The sequence below is a fragment of the Dromiciops gliroides genome, chromosome 1, assembly GCF_019393635.1.
Source record: "Dromiciops gliroides isolate mDroGli1 chromosome 1, mDroGli1.pri, whole genome shotgun sequence".
NCBI lineage: Eukaryota > Metazoa > Chordata > Mammalia > Microbiotheria > Microbiotheriidae > Dromiciops > Dromiciops gliroides.
In genome coordinates, this window is record NC_057861.1 from 334,121,845 (window position 1) to 334,145,445 (window position 23,601).

A 23,601-nucleotide genomic window follows, 5' to 3' on the forward strand; every position below is an offset into this window, starting at 1 on the left:
CCTCCAAAGAAGTCAAATAAAGATGAAAAGGACTCATATGTACAAAATTATTTATTGCAGTTTTTTCACATGGCAAATAATTAGAAAGTTAGGTGGTGACCATCAATTGGGGAATGGGCCCAGGGGACAGGAGGAGGGAAGGGAACAAGCTATGAATGTGAGAGAATACTATTATGCTGTAAGAAATGATGATGGGAGTGGTTTCACAGAAACATGGAAAGACATGTATAAACTGAGCAGAACCAACAATTTATACAATAACCACAATATTATAAAGACAAACAACTTTGAAAGACTCAAATTCTGATCAAAACAATAACCAATCACAATTCCAGATGACTCAAGCTGCCACTTCCTGATAAAGACGTAAAAAAACCGCAGAAGACAAAGACATTTTTTTTGACATGGACAATGTGGGAATTTATTTTTGCTTGACTCTCTCTACATGTTTGTAAGAGAGGCTTTGTTTTTCTTGCTTTCTTATTCAGGAGGAGGAGGAGGGAGAGAATGTAGATTTGAAATTAAAATTTAATTTTAAAAAATAACCATAATTCCCTCTAATCTCACTGCTAGTACTCTAGTACAGGGCCTCATTTCCATTTGCCCTATAATAATAACAGGTCTTCCTGCCTCTACTTCATCACTTATAAGATTCTCTGACTCCATTGTTCATAGATTTCATCATATCAGTCCTTGGTTCAAAAACCTTCTGTGGATCCCTATTGCCTACCAAGAAAAGTTTAAATCTCTTTGCCAGTCATTTAATCCTCATCTAGTACCATCTACTTTTCCAGTTTTATTGCATAGTATTCCCCGCTACATGTTCTATGCCACAGTCAAATTGGACTATTATTCTCTGTTCCCCTAAACACAAGATACACTTTCTCACTTTTGATTATCACATTCACCATGCCTGAAATGTTCTCCTGCTTCTCAGTCAATTAATAATTCAAACAAGCACCTATCAGTATTTAGTATGTGCAAGGTACTTTTAGGAACTGGAGATACTAAGAGAAAAATATAAATGTTCTGGCCCTAATGAAATTTACAGTCTAGTGAAAATAACTCATCAGATTTACAATGGAAAAGATAATTGGGTAGTAGGGAACATAAGAAAACAGAATAGTTCTGTAATGTAGGAACAGCCATTTGCATCTTAGCTAGGTAAGATGAGGCAAGGGATCTTATGCAAGACCTTTTACACTTAGGGGATCTCAGAAATATTTATAGCCCATAAAAATATGACTCATGGTGGGGGGGGGGGGGGAAGGATGCTTCAAGCTGGTGCCTGGACATCCCCAAGTGCTTCCAAATACCCAGTGTGGTTAGTACCTTGTAGGAGAACTCCAGTACTAAATTAGGAGTCTCTTTTATCATAGGATCATATAATTCTCCCTCTAAGCTTTTGTGGTGATTCCCCTGTAGAGCCATAATCCACATTTTCCAAGTCACATTTAATCATTTAATTCCAGGATAAAGCAGCCTGGTCCTTTCTTCCTGTCTCAGCCTTGGCCTTCCCTGCCACAGACATTGCCTGCATTCATGTCTGATCACATCACAGCCTACTTTAGCTTGGCAGAAGTTGTTCTTCATTCTAATTTTAATCTCTCTCTCTCTCTCTCTCTCTCTCTCTCTCTCTCTCTCACTCACTCTCTCATACACACACACACACACACACACACACACACACACACACACACACACACACACACACACACACACCAGCTCCTTTTCCAAGGTCATGAATATTTTCAGGCCTATTAACACATGCATAGGATAATCAGGACCTACAGGTGTTATTTCCTAGCTGACAAATTACAGTAATCACTAGTAAGCCAAATCTCTAAGTTGTAAGAAGACAACATAAACACTGACCATTTTTGTCCCATCATTTTCTAAAGTGTTTAAATGGAAGACAATTTGGAAGATACCACCAAAAAAAGGTGGAAATTTGATAAATACTACAAGACTGTGTAATAGGAATTATACAGATATTTAAACTAAAAACCCATGATATAAACCTTTCCCTATCTACATACATGTGTCAACTTTAGAGCTAGAGGTTATGTTATACAACATCTAATTCATCCCCTTCATCTCACGGAAGAGAACTCTGAAGCCCAAAAAGGTGAGGGGAGATGACCAAGGCTGCCAGCAATTTTGAGAGCTCCAGGACTAACTCAAACCCAAATCTTCAGGGTTCTGTTTTTTCCATTGCCCCATGCTGCCTCTATTTATTTTACAATTGGAAAAAGAGAAACCCAACTTTAAACTACAAATGTAATGAACTGATGACAAACGTAATTCATCGGCCTAGAAATCGTGTTTGAATTACAAGGTGCTAGAAGAGATGTGGGTGACTTATAATGTTAGAGCTAAATAGATGTATTTATGTATATATACATACATATACATATACATAGAATTTAAAATATAAGACAAGCTGTTTACTGAAGAATGAACAAAATCAGATGGAAATCAGCAACCCCATGGTCTACTCTCATTATCCCTGAAATTAAAGTCTCATTCAGAATAGGAGGCCTTACTTTCCCAGCCCTCTGAAGTACAGAGCAGGTCAGACTGATATCAAGTAGAGATGGCAACAAGAAGGGAACTGCCCTAGTGCTTGGTTAGTTCATAACTTCCCTAAAAGAAGAAGTGTTTATGCCCCAAAGGAGGGCTAGATGAAAAAATACTGACAACACCCTCATAATTCATCCAGGTGGAAGCAGATGGCTAAGAGAAACCTGTGACATGAGTTTAAAAATTTTCAACACCTAGCTCCAGCCTACAATTCTAGACTAATTAATCATCTCTCCCCTTCCCTACCCATTATGGTGCATACAAATCAATGGTCTTGTTATTGCTCACACTCAACATTCCACCTTCCATATCTGCCTTTTCACAGTCTACGACCCAAGCCTGAAGCCTATTCCCTATTCATCTCTACCTATTAGAATCCTTAGTTTTTTAATTCAAGAGTCACTTTCTACATGAAGCCTTTCTTTTTTTGTTTGTTTGTTTTTGGTTTTTGTTTTTGTTTTTGTTTTTTTAGTGAGGCAATTGGGGTTAAGTGACTTGCCCAGGGTCACACAGCTAGTAAGTGTTAAGTGTCTGAGGCCGGATTTGAACTCAGGTACTCCTGACTCCAGGGCCGGTGCTTTATCCACTGCGCCACCTAGCCGCCTCATGAAGCCTTTCTTAATCCCAACTCCAAACTACTTGTGCCTCCTCCACCAAATTTGTTGTTGTTCAGTCATTTTCAGTCATGACCCCATTTGGAGTTTTCTTAGCAAAGATACTGGAGTTGTTTGCCATTTCTTTATCCAGCTCATTTTACAGATGAGGAACTGTGGCAAAAAGGGTTAAGTGACTTGCCCAGTGTCACACAATTATTAAGTTCTTGGGCCAGATTTGAACTCAGGTTTTCCTGACTCCAGGCCTGGTGTTCTAGTCACTGTGCCACCTAGCTTGTAATTTACCTTGTATTTTAATATGAATATAGTCAATACATTTCAACAAGTATAAATTATATATGTATATATATATTTATGTATATATGTATTTATGTGTATATACACACACACGAGTACACCTGTTGTTTCCTCTAAAAATATAAGCTCATGGGAAAGACAGGAACTTTCATTTTTGTCTTCATTTCATTAGCACCTGGCATATAGTTGGTACTTAGTAATTTTTAATGGACTCTAGGTCTTATGGATTGATGGATGGGTGGTTGGATGAGAGAAGTGAAATCCATAGGAAAAGACTATAAGAACTAATGGCATATAACTGCCCCACTGGCAATTATAGCTTACCAAGTCAGTCACAGACATACATACAAACATATACGTATGTATACACAAACATACACATAAATACATAGAGTCAAAAGACAGAGAAATGATAGGTGTCTCCGTGCTAATCACATCACCACCCTGTCTATACATTTTCAACAGCTTCCTATTTTCTAGAGAATTAAATCCAAATCTCTCATGGTACATAGGGGACTATCAGCTCTAAAAAGGGGATACATCTCCACAGTCAAAAGACAAATATGTAGATTTTATACTCTGAAATTAAAGCTAAAAATGATAACGATTAAGTGAATGTGATTAGTCAGCTACAGAAGTGATCAATCCTAAGAGATGGTATATGAATGGGCAGCTGATGAGACAAGGAGTAAAAAGTTTTCCAACAGGTTGGACTATGTGGGTTTTGGTTTCCCTTCCAACTCTGAAAGTCTGTAAGTCTGAAATGTCAACCAGTGTTTAGGATTTCACTCCAAATCCCATCAGGCAGACAAGTATCTAAAACGTGTCTGATACAAAATAAGCTTCAGTCTAATTAACTGGAACATGGCCATTAAGGATATTAACTGGAATAATTAACTGGAACATGACCATTAAGAGGCAGTATTATCTTAAGAGGTGGTGGTCTACATGAATCCCAGAAAAAAGTAAGCCAAGAAATTATTAATTGTTGATATGTCCCTAGCACTGCCCAAGGGAGAGAGTTGTGATTCCAGATGACTGATTCCAACCTCTTCAACAGAAGTACTACTAGCATGATAAAGTACAATTCATCCAGGTAATAAAGCTTGATAGAAATATCTTTTAAGAAGATCTCATTCTCTCTGGCCTCATTCCATACTCACCAATTTTCTGATTCCATGATTCAGTCTCACAAGTAAACTAACATACCAGGAGAAAAGGAGTGTCCCATATGTAGACTTGTGTAATCTTAATTAATCAACCGGCATTCTGGTGTAGAAATCACTCTTGTGAATTGTCCCAGGCAGCACTCCAAGACTGTAAGCTTAAGAACAGTTACCAATCTCTATTGGAAAGACCAAGTTTCTTGAACTAGAGCTCCCTTCACCAATGAAATCTTAAGTCAATAAACAAAAAAATTGATTTGATTCATGTGAATTAATTTCCTAGAGCTTGGCCATCCCAAGCGAATGAAAATCATTAAATTTATGGATGTGCAAAGCCAAGAATCATACCCTGCCCCTGCAGTGACCCCACCATGAAGCCCTAGTCAAATTCCTCCCTCTCTCCCCCGTCCCTTGATTTTATCATTCCCCATTCTGTTAATCCTCATGACCTGTCCCATGGCCTGCTTTCCTAGCTTTATTTCCCTCTACCCTTCCTCATGCACCCTAAGTTATCAACAAATTAACCTGCTCAAAATCTTATCAGCACATCCTCTTCACTTTCCCTCCTTTGCCCCTTTGTTCATGCTGTTCCTTCTCTTTGTAATGCCATTTTCCTGTCAAAATTCCACCTATATTTTCAGAACCAGCTTACATGCTACCTCACCTATGACGCCTTCCCTTGTCTGTACTCTCCCCACCTCCCCAATTCCTTTCCCTCAGGCAGAAAAGTTCTCTCCATCTTCTGAATGCCTATAACCCTCGACCCCAATAGCTTGTTGTTTAAACCATTCATATGCCACTTATCCCATTCTACACTGCATTAAGAAGCAGTGTGGTGAAGTGATAAGATTGCTGAACTTGTCATCAGGGACCTGGGTGAAAATACCCAGTTTCATACTGAACTTGGGCAGGTCTGTGTGATCTTGGGAAATTTACTTTACCTCTTTGGGCTACAGAGAGGTTTTCTCATAGTAAAATGGGGTTGGAACAAATGACCTCTGAGGTGTAAATCTATGATCTTATCATACTTATTTTGTATATGACTCTCTCCCCAACGAGATGGTACACTCCCTAAGGGGCCAAAATGTGTCTTGTCCATCTTTGTACACAAGCAGTCAACATAGTAAGCTACACTTCATAGAGGCTCAATAAATGTCGACTCAATGAATGGATTTCAGCAAGGCTTTTGACTCTATTCTGTACAATATTCTCATCACCACCTAAGTGTGGTACATGAATAAACAGCCAAGTTGTATCCAAAAGGTTATAAGTGGTTTGGAGTAAACTTGGGTGGAAGTATTGCATTACCCCACAACAGAGCAGCCTGTTACATAAACTGTTGATGATTCAGATGAAGCAACTTATATTATTATTGTATTAGGGCCAGGCAGCCTAAGGTGCTGGCTGAGGACTATACAGCCTCAGGTCAATAGTCTGGGTCATTCAGGCTAAGAATGAAGGGATGAGCCAGGCATGTGGTAGAGCAAAGTTAGTCACAAGGAAATCAGGGCGTACAGAGGCAATGCATGGATTCAGAAGTCAGGGGATGAGTTTTTAACTCTAACAAAGTGTACTGATCAGCTATGAGCCCTAAGGTTGAGCAATTAAAACAGGAGCCCAAGGTATCAAGAGCCAGGAAGGGTCCCATGATGAATGGCTCTTGATCCAAGAAAAATTGTGAGCTTCTGTCAGCTTTTAAACTGAGGCATCTCAGGAGCCAAACTCTCCAGACTGGAAAGAAACTTGCTAGTTCCAACCAGGTTTCTTGCTGTCAGTTTCCTCAGGTAAAGCTATCTTCTCCAAATGAAATGAGGATACAGTCTATAGGGGAAGCTAATGCTCTCAAGTTACACCCTTGTCACTATTGAGGTCCCTTTCTTTAGACCTTGATATGCTCACCAAAATTACATATATCAAATTAGGCAAGATTGGTAATTCTTGCCAGAAAGAGGAATACAATTCAAAATTACCTATATAACTTTCCAAAGAAGGCATAAAATTTGAAGGTACAAGTATAGTATTTAGAATAAATAGGGATAGGAGCAGCTAGTTGGCTCAGTGGATAGAGCACTGGTCCTGGAGTCAGGAGGGCCTGAGTTCAAATCTGGCCTCAGATACTCAACACTTACTAGCTGTGTGACCCTGGGCAAGTCACTTACCCCCAAATGCCCCATAAAAAAAAGAAAGAAAGAAAGAAAAAGAATAAATAGGGATGCACAGAATGGGAAAAGACTGGTTTGGTATAAATATAAAAGAAAAAGACCAAGGACTCATAGTTGACTCTAAGTTTAAATATAAATCAGAAATTGAGGGCTGCTATGTGTATTGAGAGATATGGTGAGGAGAGAGAAGCAGGAAGATTCTAGAATGTAATAAGTAGATTTTTACATGGAAAGGCCAGAAAATAATCTTTCTTCAATTCTCTTCATCCACTAATGGATATTTATTAGAGTATTATCCAGCTTTGGACACTGTATTATTAAAAGATGTGGGAAAATAGTAGAGACAATAAAAAAGATTAAGATGGCACCATGGTCAGCTACTTCCAACTTGGTCTTCCTTGGGACTAAGCCCCATATGAGATCACCACCAGCACTTGTTTCTCTGTCCCTATTCTCTGGACTCAGAGCACTGCAACAGAAAAATATAAAGGCAATATCTCTGTACCATTGTAAAAATCATGCTGTTCACTTTAACAATTCTCTTATTCATTTCCAACTGGTTATAGAGGATGCTTTCCACAACGGCTATTACAAACCTTTTTAAAAATTCTCTGTAAGGCCTCACTCTTCACACCACCCTTCTTTCTCTGTATGACTAATCCCTCCATCTATGCCCTAGATATATCCCTTCTTGATTCAAAGCTCTCCTTCTTACACTTATTCCCTAACCATAAACCATCTTCCATTTCTTTTTCTTCAGATAACTACACACTTTTTGACTTCGAACATACACAGGTCTTGCCCATCATGAAAAAAACACCACTTATTTCTCTCTTTTCCAATGCCAACCTTCTCATCATCTACATCTTTTGCCTTCTTCATCTTTCTATCTGGTCTATTCTTCAAGATCAACTCATGGCTCACCTCCTCTATAAAACCTCCATCCCAGCCAAAAACTTCTCCCCATGGTGAAACCATTAATTAGCATTTATTACTAGTACCACTTATTTGGCACTTATCATAAGGTGCCTTTATGCATAAGGTCAAAACAAAGATAAATTTAAGCATATCTTCAAATTACTGTGTTACAAAATTATGAACAAAAGTTTTACTAGCATTATTTTGCAGAAATTATGAAACCATAATGGTTCAGTGTTAACTAGTAGGGTGTAGAGGTCAACAGGAATCAGTGCTTGGTCCCATGTAGTTCAACATTTTGATCAATGACTTGGATAAATATATAGATGGCATGCCAATCAAATAGCACATGACCATGTTAACCCACTGGATGAAATATTTAATCAAGGTTCAGATAGATCACAAAAGGTTAGAACACTGATATGAATCCACTTGTTGAATGAATGAATGAATCTAATAAGATCCAAAAGGGATAAATATTAAGTCTTACATTTGGCTTAAGAAAGTCAACTTTACAATCACAAGGTGGAGGCAGCATGGTTAAATAACAGTTAATCTACAAGATATCTAGAGGTTTTAGTAGCTAACAAGCACTATAAGAGTAAATAGTATGACACGGAAGCTAAAGAGGAGTATGGTGATTAGTTCTTGGCAACACTGTGTAGGAAGGACATGGATAAGGTGGTGAGTATCCAGAGGAGCAGCCAGAACGGTCAGAGGCCTTGAGTTCATTCCATAGCAAAAGCAGTTGAAAGAACTAGGAATATTAAGCCTAAAGAAGAAAAGGACTTGGGGGGAAATAGTAATTAAGTATTTGGAGGGCAAGATATGAAAGAGGGATTACACTTGTTCTGCCCAGGCCCAGAAAAGGCCGAACAATTCACTCTAACACTAGGAGCTGCCCATAATTGAAACACGCTGGCTCTGCTTTTGGAGGTGGTAGGTTCCCCTCCTTCTAAGTCTTCAAGCAAAGGACAGATGACAACTTCTTGAGTATTTTAGAGTGGGGTTTCTTTTTCAGGTTGGAGCTGTACTTGATAGGCAATAAGGTCCCTTCTAGCTCTAAAACTTTGAGATTCTATGAAGAGAGCTACAAGATATTCAGACATAGTAATGAAAGCAATGGAATGTCTGTGGGAAATAAAATTTCACATTTTTATTGTGGTGGTGGCAGCAGCTGGAGAGTAAAAACTGCTCCTTATTCAACTTTGTATCTCTACACTCCTGCTTTGTACATAAGTGAGTTTCAGCAAATATTTGTTGAATAAATGGTCTGTCTCCCCAATTGATTTCAAACTCCTTGAAAGGGACTAGGTCTTAATCATTTCTGTGTCCTAAACACACATGCACACGCACACACACACGCATACACACTACTTTAACACCTTCATAGAACACAGTAAGCTGTCAATAACTGTTCATCAATTAATTGATCTCGCCACCTCATCAAGCCTCCATCTTGTTTTATTATCCAAGCAAATCCAGCAAGTTTCTCAACTGTTTATTATGCACGAGGCACTGAGAAAACAAAGGAAAAAAATGGAAAAACTTCCCCTGTCCTCAAGAGATATAACAGAAACAGATAACCCGAGAAATAAAGAGAAAGCCTGATACGCAGAGTACAAAAGGCTTCCCCAGAGAAGGCAGCACATGGTCCGAACCTTGAGAGAAAAGATGGATTCTAAGAGGCGGAGGTGAAGAGAAAGAGCCTTGCAGGCACGGGAGACAGCCTAAACAAAATCATCAAGCCGGGGGATGGCTTGCCAAATACAGGGTTTACATTAATCAAAATTATATTAGTGATTGTTTACACAAATCCAAAAGGCACATTTAATATGGAGCCACAAATAGCAATCCAGCAAATGTGCCCCAGGAAAGGAAGGAAAGAAACTGTGTGTCCAGTCCAGAGTCAAGCATGTCGGCTGTGCCCATGCTATGAGGGGAGTTAAGGAGAGTTAAGGAATTGGACACATTCTTCTTACTTGTAGCTACTAATATAGAAATGTGTGTGTGCCTGCTTCCCCCTCCCCAAAAGAAATCTGACTTTGCATGAAGAAAAAAAAATCTCTATCTTTAACCTGAAGTATACACTGGCCCTAAATAAGAAAGAATTCCAGGGCTTCTACTATATTTAATTTAACCACAGACAGCCAAGCTCTCCCAAGAAAAGCAGGAGCAGCTGGCTGTCATCTTAATTGGGATGGGATAGTCATTATCTTCATCTGCTTAGAAAGCTCATCTGTCTAACCCACTTCACAAACTAAGCTCTCTTACAACTGAGAACAGGCCCAGCGATATAAACTCTTGAGCCTTTCCCAGTTAAGAATCTCCACAGAAATGCATGCTACAAGATGTGCACAGGAAAATCACAATAAAGTACAATGGTCTCATCCAGTTTCTTCCCAAGCACCACCAATTCATATCAATTTGCCCCCAAGAAACCAATAAACAATCGCTCTGTGATTTCACGATGGAGGTCTGGTTCTAACACTCTGAGAGTCAGAGAACAGGCATGCATAATAAACCGTGAGCCCCCACTAGACAACAGGAGTGGGAGAAGGAGGGCCATGGTTGGCCCTGGCAGGAACAGTATGAGCTACGGCATGCCCACACCAGTTCCTGAGCTGCATCCATGCTGTGGAATGTTCCCTGAGCACTCTGGGGGAGCTGAGCAACAGCTTCTAAAACCACATCCCGCCCCTTCCCCTGCTTCCACTCTCCCTGGGAGAGAAAGTCCAGGCCTGCCCTCTGCCTTCTGCTCAATGTGGACAATAAAGGCTTAGAGAAATCAAGGAAGGAGTTGGAAAGCAGGAGGTTGTCTCTCTTCTATGGGCCTTCCAGGGGTTCAGGGCCCTAATGAGGTAGAAGGCAGGGAAGTAAGTATTATAATTATGATTTCGTGAACAAAAATCCTTTGGGAGGGCAAAACAACAAAAATGGAAAACGATCACCTTTAAATAATGAAAAATTAAAAGAATTGCCAACTGAAAATATTACCAACATTCTGAGGAGAATGACAGAAACTGTATTACTATACTGTCTGTGCATCAAAGGACTTAATGAGTCTTTCATATATGATGAGCTTTATCATGCTTTGGTGGTATTCAACTGAAATGGGGACAGTTAGGTGGCAGGGCTGAAGTCAGGAAGACTCGGATTCCTGAGTTCAAATCCGGCCTCAGACACTTACTACCTGTGAGAACCTGGACAAATCACTTAACCCTGTTTGCCTCAGTTTCCTCCTCTGTAAAATGAGCTGGAGAAGAAAGTGGCAAACGACTCCAGTATCTTAGCCAAGAAAACCCAAATGGGGTCACAAAGAATCAGAGATGACTGAAAACAACTGAACAACAAAACTGAAACCGGCTGTCCAAGAGTTCATTTATAATTCAATTGCTTATAACTTGCAAGGCACAGACATAATATCATCAGTAATGATTAAGTTCCCAGCCTAGTCCACAAAATCCTATTTAACAAATCAAATAACAAACCTTTAATTTGGAGCTTCCAGACACAAAGCACTATGTTCCCTGCCTAAAGGACCTGACTAATATTGGGGTGGAGAAGACTTATACACAAATAGCCAAAGTAGAAACACAACACAGTAAGTGCGTATGAGAGATCCAAAGTGCAAGCAGGATTTGAAGGAAAGAGAGATTTCTTCCTGCTTGGGACAGGGGAGAAATGTGTCAAGGCAAACACTGTGGCAGCCTTTGAGCCAGGCCTTAAAGGATGGATAGCATTTCAAGGGGGACAAAAGGGAGTATCGAGAGTAGGAGGATGAATAACTCAGTTTAAATGGTGCACAGAACACACACAAAGATGAAATGAGTGGACACAGAACTGGATATGAACTCAAAGGACCTGAGTTCAAGTTTGAGCTCTGACACACACTGGCTGTGTGACCTGGGGCAAATTATTCCATTTCTCAATACTCTAGAACAACATGTCAAACTCAGATAGAAGGGAAGTCGCGGGGTAGGGAGAAGAGAGGCAACACTGAAGCTGTAGGTAAGGATCCTTGCTGGCTGTATATTTGCATATGGACTTGGAAAACCACATATTCACATTACCTATGTTCTGTTGTATTTTTATATTTTTTTTATTAAAAATTTCCCAATTACATTTTAATCTAGATAGGCTGCACCAGGGTCCAGCTGACCCTGCTATGACTAAAAATTGCAGAGCAGGTACCAGCCTGCATTGGAACCTCCCCTGTTGTTGTTCACACATTTTAGTAATTTCAGTCCTGTTATAGTCATCTACTCCAATCTCTTATCCAACCAAGAAACCATCTCTACAACATCCTTAAAATACTCATCCAGACACGCCTTAAATACTTTTTGGTGATGAGAAAGTCATTATCATTTCTGGTAATCTTTATTTATAACAACTGATGTCAAATGGTAGTTTTAAATAAACAGAGAAGCAACAAGAAGGTAAAGCAAAAGAAAGTTAGATGTGTCTTTACTTTTCTGAATTCTTTGTTGGGAGTGGGGAATGTCAACACTGCCTACCCCAGCATCATTAGTAACACGGGTGAAATTCTTTGACACTGCAAAGTCTCTCTTTTTGTCTCTCTTTGTGGTCAAGCACTAACCATACTCCACAAATCCCTGCCCTTTTCTGCAAACATCTTAGATCTTCTATACTTGTAAACTTCTATGCCCCATACTTGGGGAGGAGGGATAGAAGTTCCTTACTAGCCAATCCCTGCTGTTTCCCTTCCTGTAATATGACTTATGGATAATTAGATGGCTGAGAACCCATCCATCCCTTTCCTTAAAAAGTCATGGCCTTGCTATCATAGTTCAACGGAAAGAGCGTAGGATTTGGTATCAGAGGATTTGGGGTAAGTCAATCACCTCTCTGGAAGCCAGATTCCTCATTTGTAAAATAAAGAGACCAAACTAGATGACTTCTAAAATCACTTCCAATTCTAAATCTTTCGTGAAACCCCAAATTTGAGTCCCCAAACCATTCCAACAGACTGGAAAAATCCCTCCTCCCACACTGTTGTGAGGATTCAATGAAATAATATTTGTAAAGTGCCTGGCACATAGTAGGTGATTAATAAATGTATATTTTCTTCCATCCTCATGGAATGCTAGGTAGTAGTAGTAATAGTGGTGGTGGTGGTAGTGGGAGTAGCAGCAGCAGCAGCAGTCCTCATAGTTAGTTAGTTATATCTTGTTAAGCATCAGCATGGAATAGTTTCTGAACTTAGAGTTATGAAATCTAGGCTCAGTCCTACCTTCAGATACTTACTGCTACTTAATCAATCAGAGTATCAGTTTCCTGATCTATAAAAATGGGAATAATAAGCCCCACACACACAAAGGGTTGTTGTGGAGAGTGCTCTTCAAATATGAAAATGATTTTTAAATGGAAGCTTTTATCTTTGATACATTATTTATTTTCAGTGATGTCTCTGACTTCCATTACATAAACTGATGCTGAGTCAATGCCTATAATACTTACCTCAAGGGGATTGTTGTAAGGATCAAATGAGTATGCTTATGCAAATGAGACATGATATGCTTTGTAAAACTGAAATTAGTATATAAACATCAGTGTTTAGTATAACTTTCCCCCAGTAAAATGTAAACATTTTGAGGTCTGTGGCTGTTTCCTTTTTTTGTCATTGTATCTCCAGAAACTATCCGTGTTTCTGTAGAATGCAAGCAAGTGTTTAATAAATGCTTGATGAATGAATGAAGTCCTTGGTAAGAAATATATCCTCTAATAAGTAAAATTTTTCCTATGTGAAAATAGTAATGTAGTAATACTTTTATTCCTGAGCTACTAGAGATCAATTTAGGGAGAAGGGGAAAGGCCACCTATATCATTAAAAAAAAAACACTTTAATATTCAACTTTGAAAGACTTGGCAAATGATCAACACAGTGACCAACCACAGTTCCAAAGGACTCATGATGAAACATGCTATCTACTTCCAGACAGAAAATTGATGGACTCAAAAGTACAGATTGAAGCATAGTTTCTTCTATTTCTTTTTTCTTTCCTTTTTTTGATAAGGTTAGTACAGAAATTTATCTTGAATGACTATATGTCTATATTCATATTTCTGTATTAATATACATATATATGTAACGCTTTTGCTTTTCTTACCTTCTCCATGGGTGGGGGACAGGAAACTATAGCATACTGATGCTTAACAAGGTAAAACTATATACTACTACTACTACAATTACTACTACTATTGGCCCTTAAATAAAGCCAATAACATAAAACTGATTTATTATTAAAAAAACACTTTCATATGAGGCAATCAGAATAAATATATGGTCTCAGAAAATATAACAAAAGGATCACAAAGATAATTTCTAGCTATTACATTATACAGCTATTGCACAACATTCCCTAATCTATTAAAACCAAAATAACACGGGCAGCTAGGTGGCGCAGTAGATAAAGCACCAGCCTCGGATTCTGGAGGACCTGAGTTCAAATTTGACCTCAGACACTTGACACTTACCAGCTGTGTGACCCTGGGCAAGTCACTTAACCCCCATTACCCTACCCCCCCCCAAAAAAAAACAACAACAAATTAACAGGAGCTATAAAACCCACCACCAAGAGTAAATAGCAGCTAACAGATATATACTCCTCTGTGACTTCAGAACCCTACCTAATATAACCTAGGTCTTCAAAAGCATAATGCTAATCGAGATACTAATTATGGGGGTAATTACTCGCACAGGAGCAATATAAATGTGGTAAGCAAGTTATCAGCTCAACTGTTCATGTTACACTAAGGTTTTATGATTCTGCTATGGTATTTCATTAAAGTTTCTCAGTGATATTATTGTGCCAATATTATAAAGTTAAGGCACGTGTGTCTACCACTCCTCATAGCGCATTTGGGAACTGTCCATCTGTATAACAAAGTCCTATTTTATGTAATAATAATTTTAATAGAAATTCTATTTTGTGCAGAATGAAAGAGACTGCTGCTGGTTGCAGCCTCAAATCTGGTTGATATCACTGTAGCAGCAGCAGTAATCAATAACTTTCTTTCATTTAAAAGGTGTTTTCATCATACCAACTTCTGTTACACATCTGCTGCTTTCCAAAATCATGAAGTTCTTGTTAAAGGGAAATGTGCACTTGCTTTGGAGTTAGGGGACCTATTTTTTTTAAATCTATTTCAAATCTATTCTGTTCCTCAATCTCCTATTATGATCTTCGACAAATCATTTAACCTCCCTGAGTTTAATGACTACAGTTTCCTCATCCATAAAATTAGAGGACTGGATTTTAGATCATCTCTAATGTTGCTTCCAGCTTTAGGACTGCTATACCATGATCCTTATGGACACAAGATCCTTGTTTTAATAAACGCTATTGTAACTTTCAATTTTCTATAAAGAGCCTATTTGCAAATTCTGGGGCATGTGACCAACAATCAGGGTATCTAGACATTTTCTTCCATCCTCGTTACCTCTCCAAATAGGAATTATTCATAAAAGGTAAAGCAAGTTCAGCTGTCTCCATAGTCTAAGACTCTAAGAGCTCAAATGAGATAATTCAATGAATTAAAAGCAGAGAAGATGACTCACCAGCACTCACTCAGAACCCCTTCCCCCAGCACTCATCATGCTTGGGCAGCAGCAGAGCTGAATAAATTGACCTACAACCCTACTCCTTTCTCCCAGTGCCAGAGAAATCCAAAAATCAGAAGCTTGCAGAGCTCAGTGAGAGAACATAGGGAACCGGAACAGGAGACAACTGTGTAACATTCCACTAAGCCTCAAGGAAAGACCCCAGCATCTATCTGGGGCCAGTTTTGTCCTAACAGAAGTGATTTGGGACAGTGATTGAGACTAGTTAATCAAAAATTGCCCAGCATAGGCAGAAGCTGGGATAGCTTTTGAGGTCCATCCCCCAAGGAAAGCATCAATAAAGAAAAGGGTATCAGAGAGTGATCAGGGACCATGGCGGGGGCGGGGGGGGGCGGAACTGAAATTACTTTTAAGAGAAAGAAAACTCAGTTAGACAAATCAACAAGGAAGATATTAAAAATAGAAGAGACTATGGCCTTCAAATCAGGTAAAAGAATCCAGGCACTGAGAATAAATATTACAAGATAAAGGAAAATGAATTAATATCTAAAGAGGCAGGAAACCCTGTGGATTCCCAAGATAGCACAGAACCACAGCAGGATATTGCTGAATGGTTTAAATGGGAAGTAAAAATTATGAAAGTAGAATTTTTGGCCTGCATAGCAAAAATAATTAGCATAATGGAAAGGTTTGAATCTATACTGCAACTCTTACCCCCCCCCCAAATAAAAAGACTGATTGGGAATGCAAATACACAGAAATGAAGGAAAATCTGGAACAAGAGAAACAGAAAATAATAACATTAAAAGAAAAAGATCTTCATAGAAGTAAAACATTTATTTCAAAGGCAGCATATGTAGAGACAACTCCCCTCAAAATGAACAAGAAAATACAAAAAATAATACAAGAAAACCTCCCAGAACTTCAGAACACAGAAAACAAAACACCAATTAAAAGTATCCACAGATCAGCTCCAGAAAGAAAAAAATTAAAACTCTATAAGGCAAACTCCATGACACATAGAGATTAAATTTAACAATTCCACTGAATAACAAAAACAAACAAAAAACAATTCTGCAAGAAACCATCTACACAGATGATTCTCATATTTATTTATCCAGCCCTAACCTCCAATCTTGTAACCAATTGCCTAAGGGGCATTTCAGAATGGATGTCCTGTACATACTGCAAACTCAACATGTCTAAAACAGAACTTATTATCTTTCCCCATAGACTCTTTCAAGCTCTTCCCAATTTCCCTATTACTGTCAAAGGCAGCACCATCCTCCCAGTGACACAGGCGCACAATCTATATATCTTCCTCAACTCCTCATCCTCACTCACCCCGTACATCCTTTAAATAGTATTTTTTTCCAATTACATGTAAAAGACAATTTTAACATTCATTTTAAAATAAAATTTTGAATTTTAAATTTAAATTGAATTTAAAATTCTGAATTTTTGCCCTCCTCCCTAAGACAGTAAGCAATTTAATAGGTTTTACATGTCCAATTCTGTAAATCATATTTGCATATTAGTTATGCTATGAATGATCACCCCATACATCCACTCTGTTGATAAGTCTTGTCATTTCTACTTTCACAGTATCTCTCTTAGCCATCTCCTCTCCATTCACACAGCCACCACCCTGGAGCAGGTCCTCAACATTTCATGCCTTTGTTAGTCTCCTTGCCTCAAGTCTCTCCCTATGTGAATCCATCCTCCACTCGGATGCAAAAGTGATCTTCCTAAATCCTAGGTCTGACCACATTACCCTCATAGTCAACAAATTCAGGTGGCTCCTTATTACCTCCAGGATCAAATATAAAATCCTTTCATTTAAAGCCATTCCCAACCTGACCTCTTCCTCTATCTCTGGTCTTGCTGAACTCTGTTCCTCTATGCACTTCGATCCAGAGACACTGGTCCTGTTGCTGCTCCTGTCAAATGACTCTCCCCACTGTACTTATTCATTCACTGGCTGCCCCTATGCCTAAAATTCTCCGATTCCTTCAAGATTCAGCTCATACCCCACCTTTTATAAGAGCCTTTCTAGATTTACCCAACTGCTAGTATGTTCCCCCTGAGATTATCCTCTACTGACTCTGTATTTATCTTCTTTGTACATAATTCTTGGTAGGTCATCTCTTCCATTAGGATGTGAGATCCTTGAAAGCAGGGGCTGTTTTTGCCTTTCCCTGTATTTCCAGAGCTTAGCACAGTGTCTGACACATAGTATACACTTAATACATGGTTTTTTGTCTAAGTGGCTTTGAAAACTTTAAAAGATTATATAAATATCAATTATTATTATTCATTCTATCATACTAATTGGTCTATAATTTGAGTTCCTCAGACCAAAAGACAGAAAGTACTCCTCAGTTTTTTAAAATAGACATTCCTGACCTTAATATGCCGCCCCCATTCCAGCACCAAACATCCTGAAGACTTTAGTTTCCTATGTTTCCTCAATAAAGCCAGTGCTAGTTCAGGTTTCCTTCTGTTAGTGATATTTGTTTATCTGTTGCATTCCTCTTCTCTTCCCTATAAGAGAGAAGTGGTATTTTTCCCTTTCAACTCAGAATTTCTTGAACAGTAGCAAAAAACTATTCTCAATCTCTTCCCATGTCTGGAATGTTTTCTTAGGATGAATTAGCAAATTGCTGATATTTGTTTTCAGAGAAAGAGATCCTCCATTTTTTATAAACTGAATGACCTTGGAATTAATTCACTTCCATGCAAATGGAATTTTGCTATGTATGTTAATGTACATTCAGTCCATTTATTCAATTTCAATAAATAGTCCCTTTGTGGCCATAAAAGGTTAATTGGGCCACCATAATGACAGTGTCTTAACTTACTGCCATCAAGTGACTCCAGCAATTCAATCCAATAAAAAATGCATTAAGTGCCTATTGTAAGCAAAGCACTGTGTTAGGCAGGTGATAGAAACCACAGGTGAAATAAGCCGCTCAGTGGAGTATATGTTGTTATTAACAATTAGCCTTATTCTCCCTTTCAGGCAAAGGTTGTGATGCATAAGTCCCTCTGCTCTAGCTACCTGCCCTGTCCCTCCTATAGACATATCTGGTGTACTAAGGGGAAATCACGGAGAGTCTAGAAATAATTGCAGAGGTAATGCCTGAGAAGAATAACACTCTTTATCTCCAAGACTCAACTAAGCTTCCCCTCATAGACTTTATTGAGGTGTTCATGCTCTCAGTTCATCTGATGCTCCTTGGAATTAAATATGAGATTGGGACCATGAGATAGGATAGAGCAGAGGCAAAGAAGTCTCCCCACACACTAGCCTTGCACTGAGTATGCAATCATCCCAAAAGTACTGTGATGCCATTAGCTCCAACACTAAACACTCAGTTTAAAGCCATGGCAAATCCTGGACACACAAGTGCCTTGAAGCCAAATCTGACTGCTAGGTTGTTTCAAAATAGGAAAAAAGAGAAGAGAAACCTTCACTGTATCCCTTCTCTAATGTAACCTTGGTCAATTTTTTAACATTGGTTTGCAAACATCAGGGTAAACTAATAAATACTGCATTTTTAAGAGATTAAGTACTAGGTGCTCCACAGAGGTAAGACCCAGCCATCTCTTTCAAAGAAATAAGGGATAGATTGGGCTCCCCCTTATTTTAAAAAATCACTAAAGGAAAATGGATATGCACATAGAGGGACGATAGGGCTAATGAGAATCCAACCTAGCTTGAATTCCTCAGGACAAAAAGAAAGTCAATAAAGCCCCCTCCTCATCCTGCTTTGCTTCCAGATCTTCTGATTTTTTTAAGCTTCTGTGAATAATTCTGGAAAAATATGTACTTGATATCGGTTTTTCAGTTCCTCTTGAATGCTAACAGCCATGTTTTCACCTATTGTGTATGTCCACTTCTGAATGCAATGTAAACTAGAGCTGGCAATAAAGCCTGCCCACCTATGATTCAATGGCCCAGGTTTCTAAATCCGAGGACCTGCATCCCTGAAGCTAAGTTCAAATGACAGAGAAATCATAGTGATCCCTCACTGCAAACCTCAATCTCCCCCTGAGCAAACTTCTCCAGTAGAGGAATCTCTCTCTCTCTCTCTCTCTCTCTCTCTCTCTCTCTCTCTCTCTCTCTCTCTCTCTCTCTCTCTCTCTCTCTCTCTCTCAATCTTGCTACACTTTGCAATGTCAAGAGTAGGGTCTACATACTCCTTGCTCACCCCTGATAATTTGTTCCTTATTGTTCAATAGTTTCTTCTCTATTGAAGTTTAATGCTGTCCCTTTATCCCTTTTTTGGTAATTTGTTCACCTCCAAAACTCTATTCTACCTAACTCAAGTATTTTAGTTACTGGCTCATACCCTTCTACCTCATTTACTGTCAACACGTGGATGACATAAGCAACCTCACTTCACAGTCTCTTTGTCTTCTTAACCTCAACCTCCAACTCCACTCCACTTTAATGAACCATGTGGAAGCAATACTTTAAATATCAACATCCAGACCTAAACATTGTTATATGGTGCTTTAAGGCAAATATCCCATTTTATCCTCAGAAGCACCCAGGGAGGCAAGTGTTATTATTATCCCCATTTTACATATTAGAGAAACTGAGGCAGAAATTAAGCAATTTGCCCAGGCTCACAAAGCCAGTGTCACCAGAATTTAATTCAGGTCTTTCTGACTCCAAATCTAATACTCTATCCACTGCACCACCCAGCTGTCACCTTCAAGCACTTGAATTCTGAAATTCCACCTTCTGACCACAGATTTCTGTCTCTTTTGTCCTCTCATTTCTACATAAAGCTGCAATATCAGTCTTCTTGATCTACACATCTGATCAGGCCACTCCATTATTCAGAAACTTACAATAGATGAAGCATGCCTAACATCTAGGCTCTGCTATTTAGTTAAATGGTCAACTTGTTGTTATTGTTTGTCCTTTTTTTCTTGAAGAGGATCATGACATTGGGGTGGTATCATGCCTTGCACTGAACAGGATTTAAGTGAGAGAGGGCTGTGCAAAGTCACCAATCTCACTCTCTCCTGCAGAGTCATCTGGGTCCAGTGGCAGATATATATCAGAATGACTGGAGATGGCCCAGGATGTTTTTTAAAGGCAATTGAGGTTAAGTGACTTGCCCAGAGTCACAGAGCTAATAAGTGTCTGAGGTCACATTTGAACTCAGGTCCTCCCAACTTCAGGGCTATTGCTATGTCCATTCTGCCACTAGCTGCCCCAAATGGTCAACCTTTAGATATATGTATATATGTGTTTACATATACATAGGAGATATATATGTATACATATATGTATATATTTCTGTACACATGAACCTCTTAGATACAACAAATGGACAATAAGCTAGGCTCAAAATTGGACAGAAGAAAGAGTGGACTATATTGACTTTGAGAAACTGAAAAGCTCTTTTAGTGACCTCAGATTTTACACTAAAAAAAAGGCTCTTCTTTTTGGTACCAAAATTCTATTAGTGGTGTTGTATGGCTGTGAGTCATGGAACACTGTATTCTCTGAAGAACTGGAATTGGGGATCATTCAAAGGGCATGAGTATCACTCAAAGGGTAGCAGAGAGACATCTGGTGAACAGGAGCAGACTGGAACACATCACAAATAAGGAATTGCAAAGGAAAAGTAAAGGAAGCAATGGATAGTCTTTTTTGTCCAGTTCTGTGATTTTATCAATGTAGCGTGCTCAATTTGTGTGGCAACTCCCTACACTGATGTATTCCAGCAAGGACTCTGAAATTAATAGATGTAGAAAATTCCCTGGGCACTGAGAAGTCCAGTGATTTGCCCATAGTCACACAGTCACTGTCAGAAACAGAATTTGAACTTAGGTCTTCCTGACTCTAAGGCCAGTTTTCTAGCCATTAAGCCATGCTAGATAATAGCTGACATTTATTTCATATTTCAAATAGGGATGTAATTTTTTTCTTTTTCTTTTCTTTTTTTCCTTTTTTTTTTTTGTTTGCTGGGCAATGGGGGTTAAGTGACTTGCCCATGGTCACACAGCTAGTAAGTCAAGTGTCTGAGGCCGGATTTGAAGTCAGGTACTCCTGAATCCAAGGCCAGTGTTTTATCCACTACGCCACCTAACTGCCCCGGGATGTAATTTGATTTCACAATAATCCAGGGAGGGCAGTATCATACACAGGCATTTTTGTCCTCATTTTACAAATGAGGAAACTGAGGCTCTGAGTGTGTCACTGTTTGCCTATATGAGTATAACAAGTATCAAATGGAATTTTTTCAAGACATGAGATTATGGTGAAACAAAGCAAAAACCCCTTATTAACTTAACCAGTCCTATGTACTAGTGGGTTTTCAAACTAGAAATCACCCAGTTAACCAAACAATCAAGAATTGAAATTATTCCCCCATAACATTATTGGCAAAACATTGTATTTACACAGTCCAGCTCTTTCCCCAAAAGTCCATATGCCTTATTCAAAACAGTAAGCGCATAATGTCTTTTTAGTTACACATCTCCACATGTTCCATTATTGGATTCCCTTAATCTTCTGGTCTTGGGTTCTATTACAGAAAGTAACTTTCCTTTACTGAGCCAGTCTCTGTGATAGCTCCCTCTTTACCTCAACCCTACCTCAGAGAGAAAGGTGGGGGGAAGGAGTGCTAGAGGGGAGCTTGTAGTATCCCACTAAGACAAGAGAAAATAAAAAGAAGTAATGATGGGTATAGCTGCTTAAAGAAAACATTGTATTAGTTTTCAAATACAACACAGCATACTTTCTCATGAGAAAAAAATAGACCATTTAGCTAGCATTTCTATGCCTCTTCATTTTTTCTTTCCTTAAAATTTATATTACTTCTTTCCATAAGCACTTATAATGTATCTACTGTGTGCAATGAACTGTACTGACATTATAGATACTTCCAACGTCAGAATCCAGTCACAAACTTCTATTTACAAAGAATTTGGCCTCTCAGTTCCAGATCTTCCTTATTACTTTTGGGCAGCTTGAACCTTGGTCCTTTAAGAGGGTAATGATTTCAATAGGCAGAGAGACAGAAGACTAATCCCCAGGAAGGTATCTCTACAAATGCCTGAAATGAGAATAATACTGTAGGTTTTAAGTTAGGACTGATGGCATGAAAGAAATCCAAGATGAGATATGCAGGCACTCTGGACTGAAGAAAGGGAAATGTAAAACCATTAGTCAAAGCAGGCAGTTTCTTTATTAAAATGGAATCAGTTGGTTTTATTTTTACGCTGACTTATTGTCCTAAGGCAGTTTGTGAACCATACCAAAACTTAGCCAAAACATTTGTGCTTTGAAGCCCAGTTAAAGTTTACTTAAATAAGGGTAAAAATTTTCAAGTGTGATTTTATTTAAATGTTTTTGGCAGCACTACTCTAGTATTTTATCCCAGAAGGGTTGCATCAGATCTTCCCAATCACATCTTGAATAGAGAAGAAAGCTAAAGATGCTTCAAAGAGAACACCGGTACCTAGAGTTCTAATTCTGGCCCTGCTGTGTGACCTTGGGCAAAGAAATCACTGAATTGGGGTCTTAGTTTCTTCATCTTTAAAGTGGTACTAATAATATAATTTCCACCCTCTCACACAGGGCAACTGTGAGGGCCATATTATCCAATGTATGTGAAAATGTTTTGAAATTTAAACTATGCCATACAAATATAAGGTGTCAATACTGATCTTTCACTAACATCTCACTATTAATGAAAAATTTGAAGATTAAATGGAAAAATGGGAGAAAAAGAATAAAATAATATAAAATCCAAGTCTTTTTTTTTGGGGGGGTCTTTAAATAATACCAAAACCTTACATTGGTCTAGGTCAATACTGTTTGAAAGCACTTTCAAACATATTATCTTATTTGAAAGTAATGTTACCAACTTCACCTAAACTGAACTCATAAGACAACACCGAGTAGTGGTTAGAGATCTGGCCTCAGTATCAGGAAGGTATGAGTTCAAGTCTCACCTGTGACAGATACATATTGACCCTATGACCTTGGGAAAATTATTAAATTTCTCAGTGCCCAAAGTGACCCTGTAAGACTAAATTGCAGAAAAACTGCTGGCTGGCATTGTTAGAGGGAGTTTCTTCACCTGGAGTTCTTTATGCCAATGAAATTACAAAGTCTAGTCCCCCCCAAAAAAATACCCCACCAAGTGAATCTAAACTAAAACAAGAGACAATCAATGAGCAAATACTTATTAATCTACTAAGGGCCTAGCATTGTACCAGGCACCAATAAAAATATAATAACTGAC

General features: G+C 38.7%; 1 protein-coding gene across 5 annotated transcripts in view; it reads right to left on the minus strand.

Moving 5' to 3' along the window:
- FHOD3 (formin homology 2 domain containing 3) overlaps positions 1-23,601 on the minus strand; it is a 712,282-nt gene that overhangs the window by 522,846 nt on the left and 165,835 nt on the right. The gene's annotated exons all lie outside the window — the stretch shown is intronic.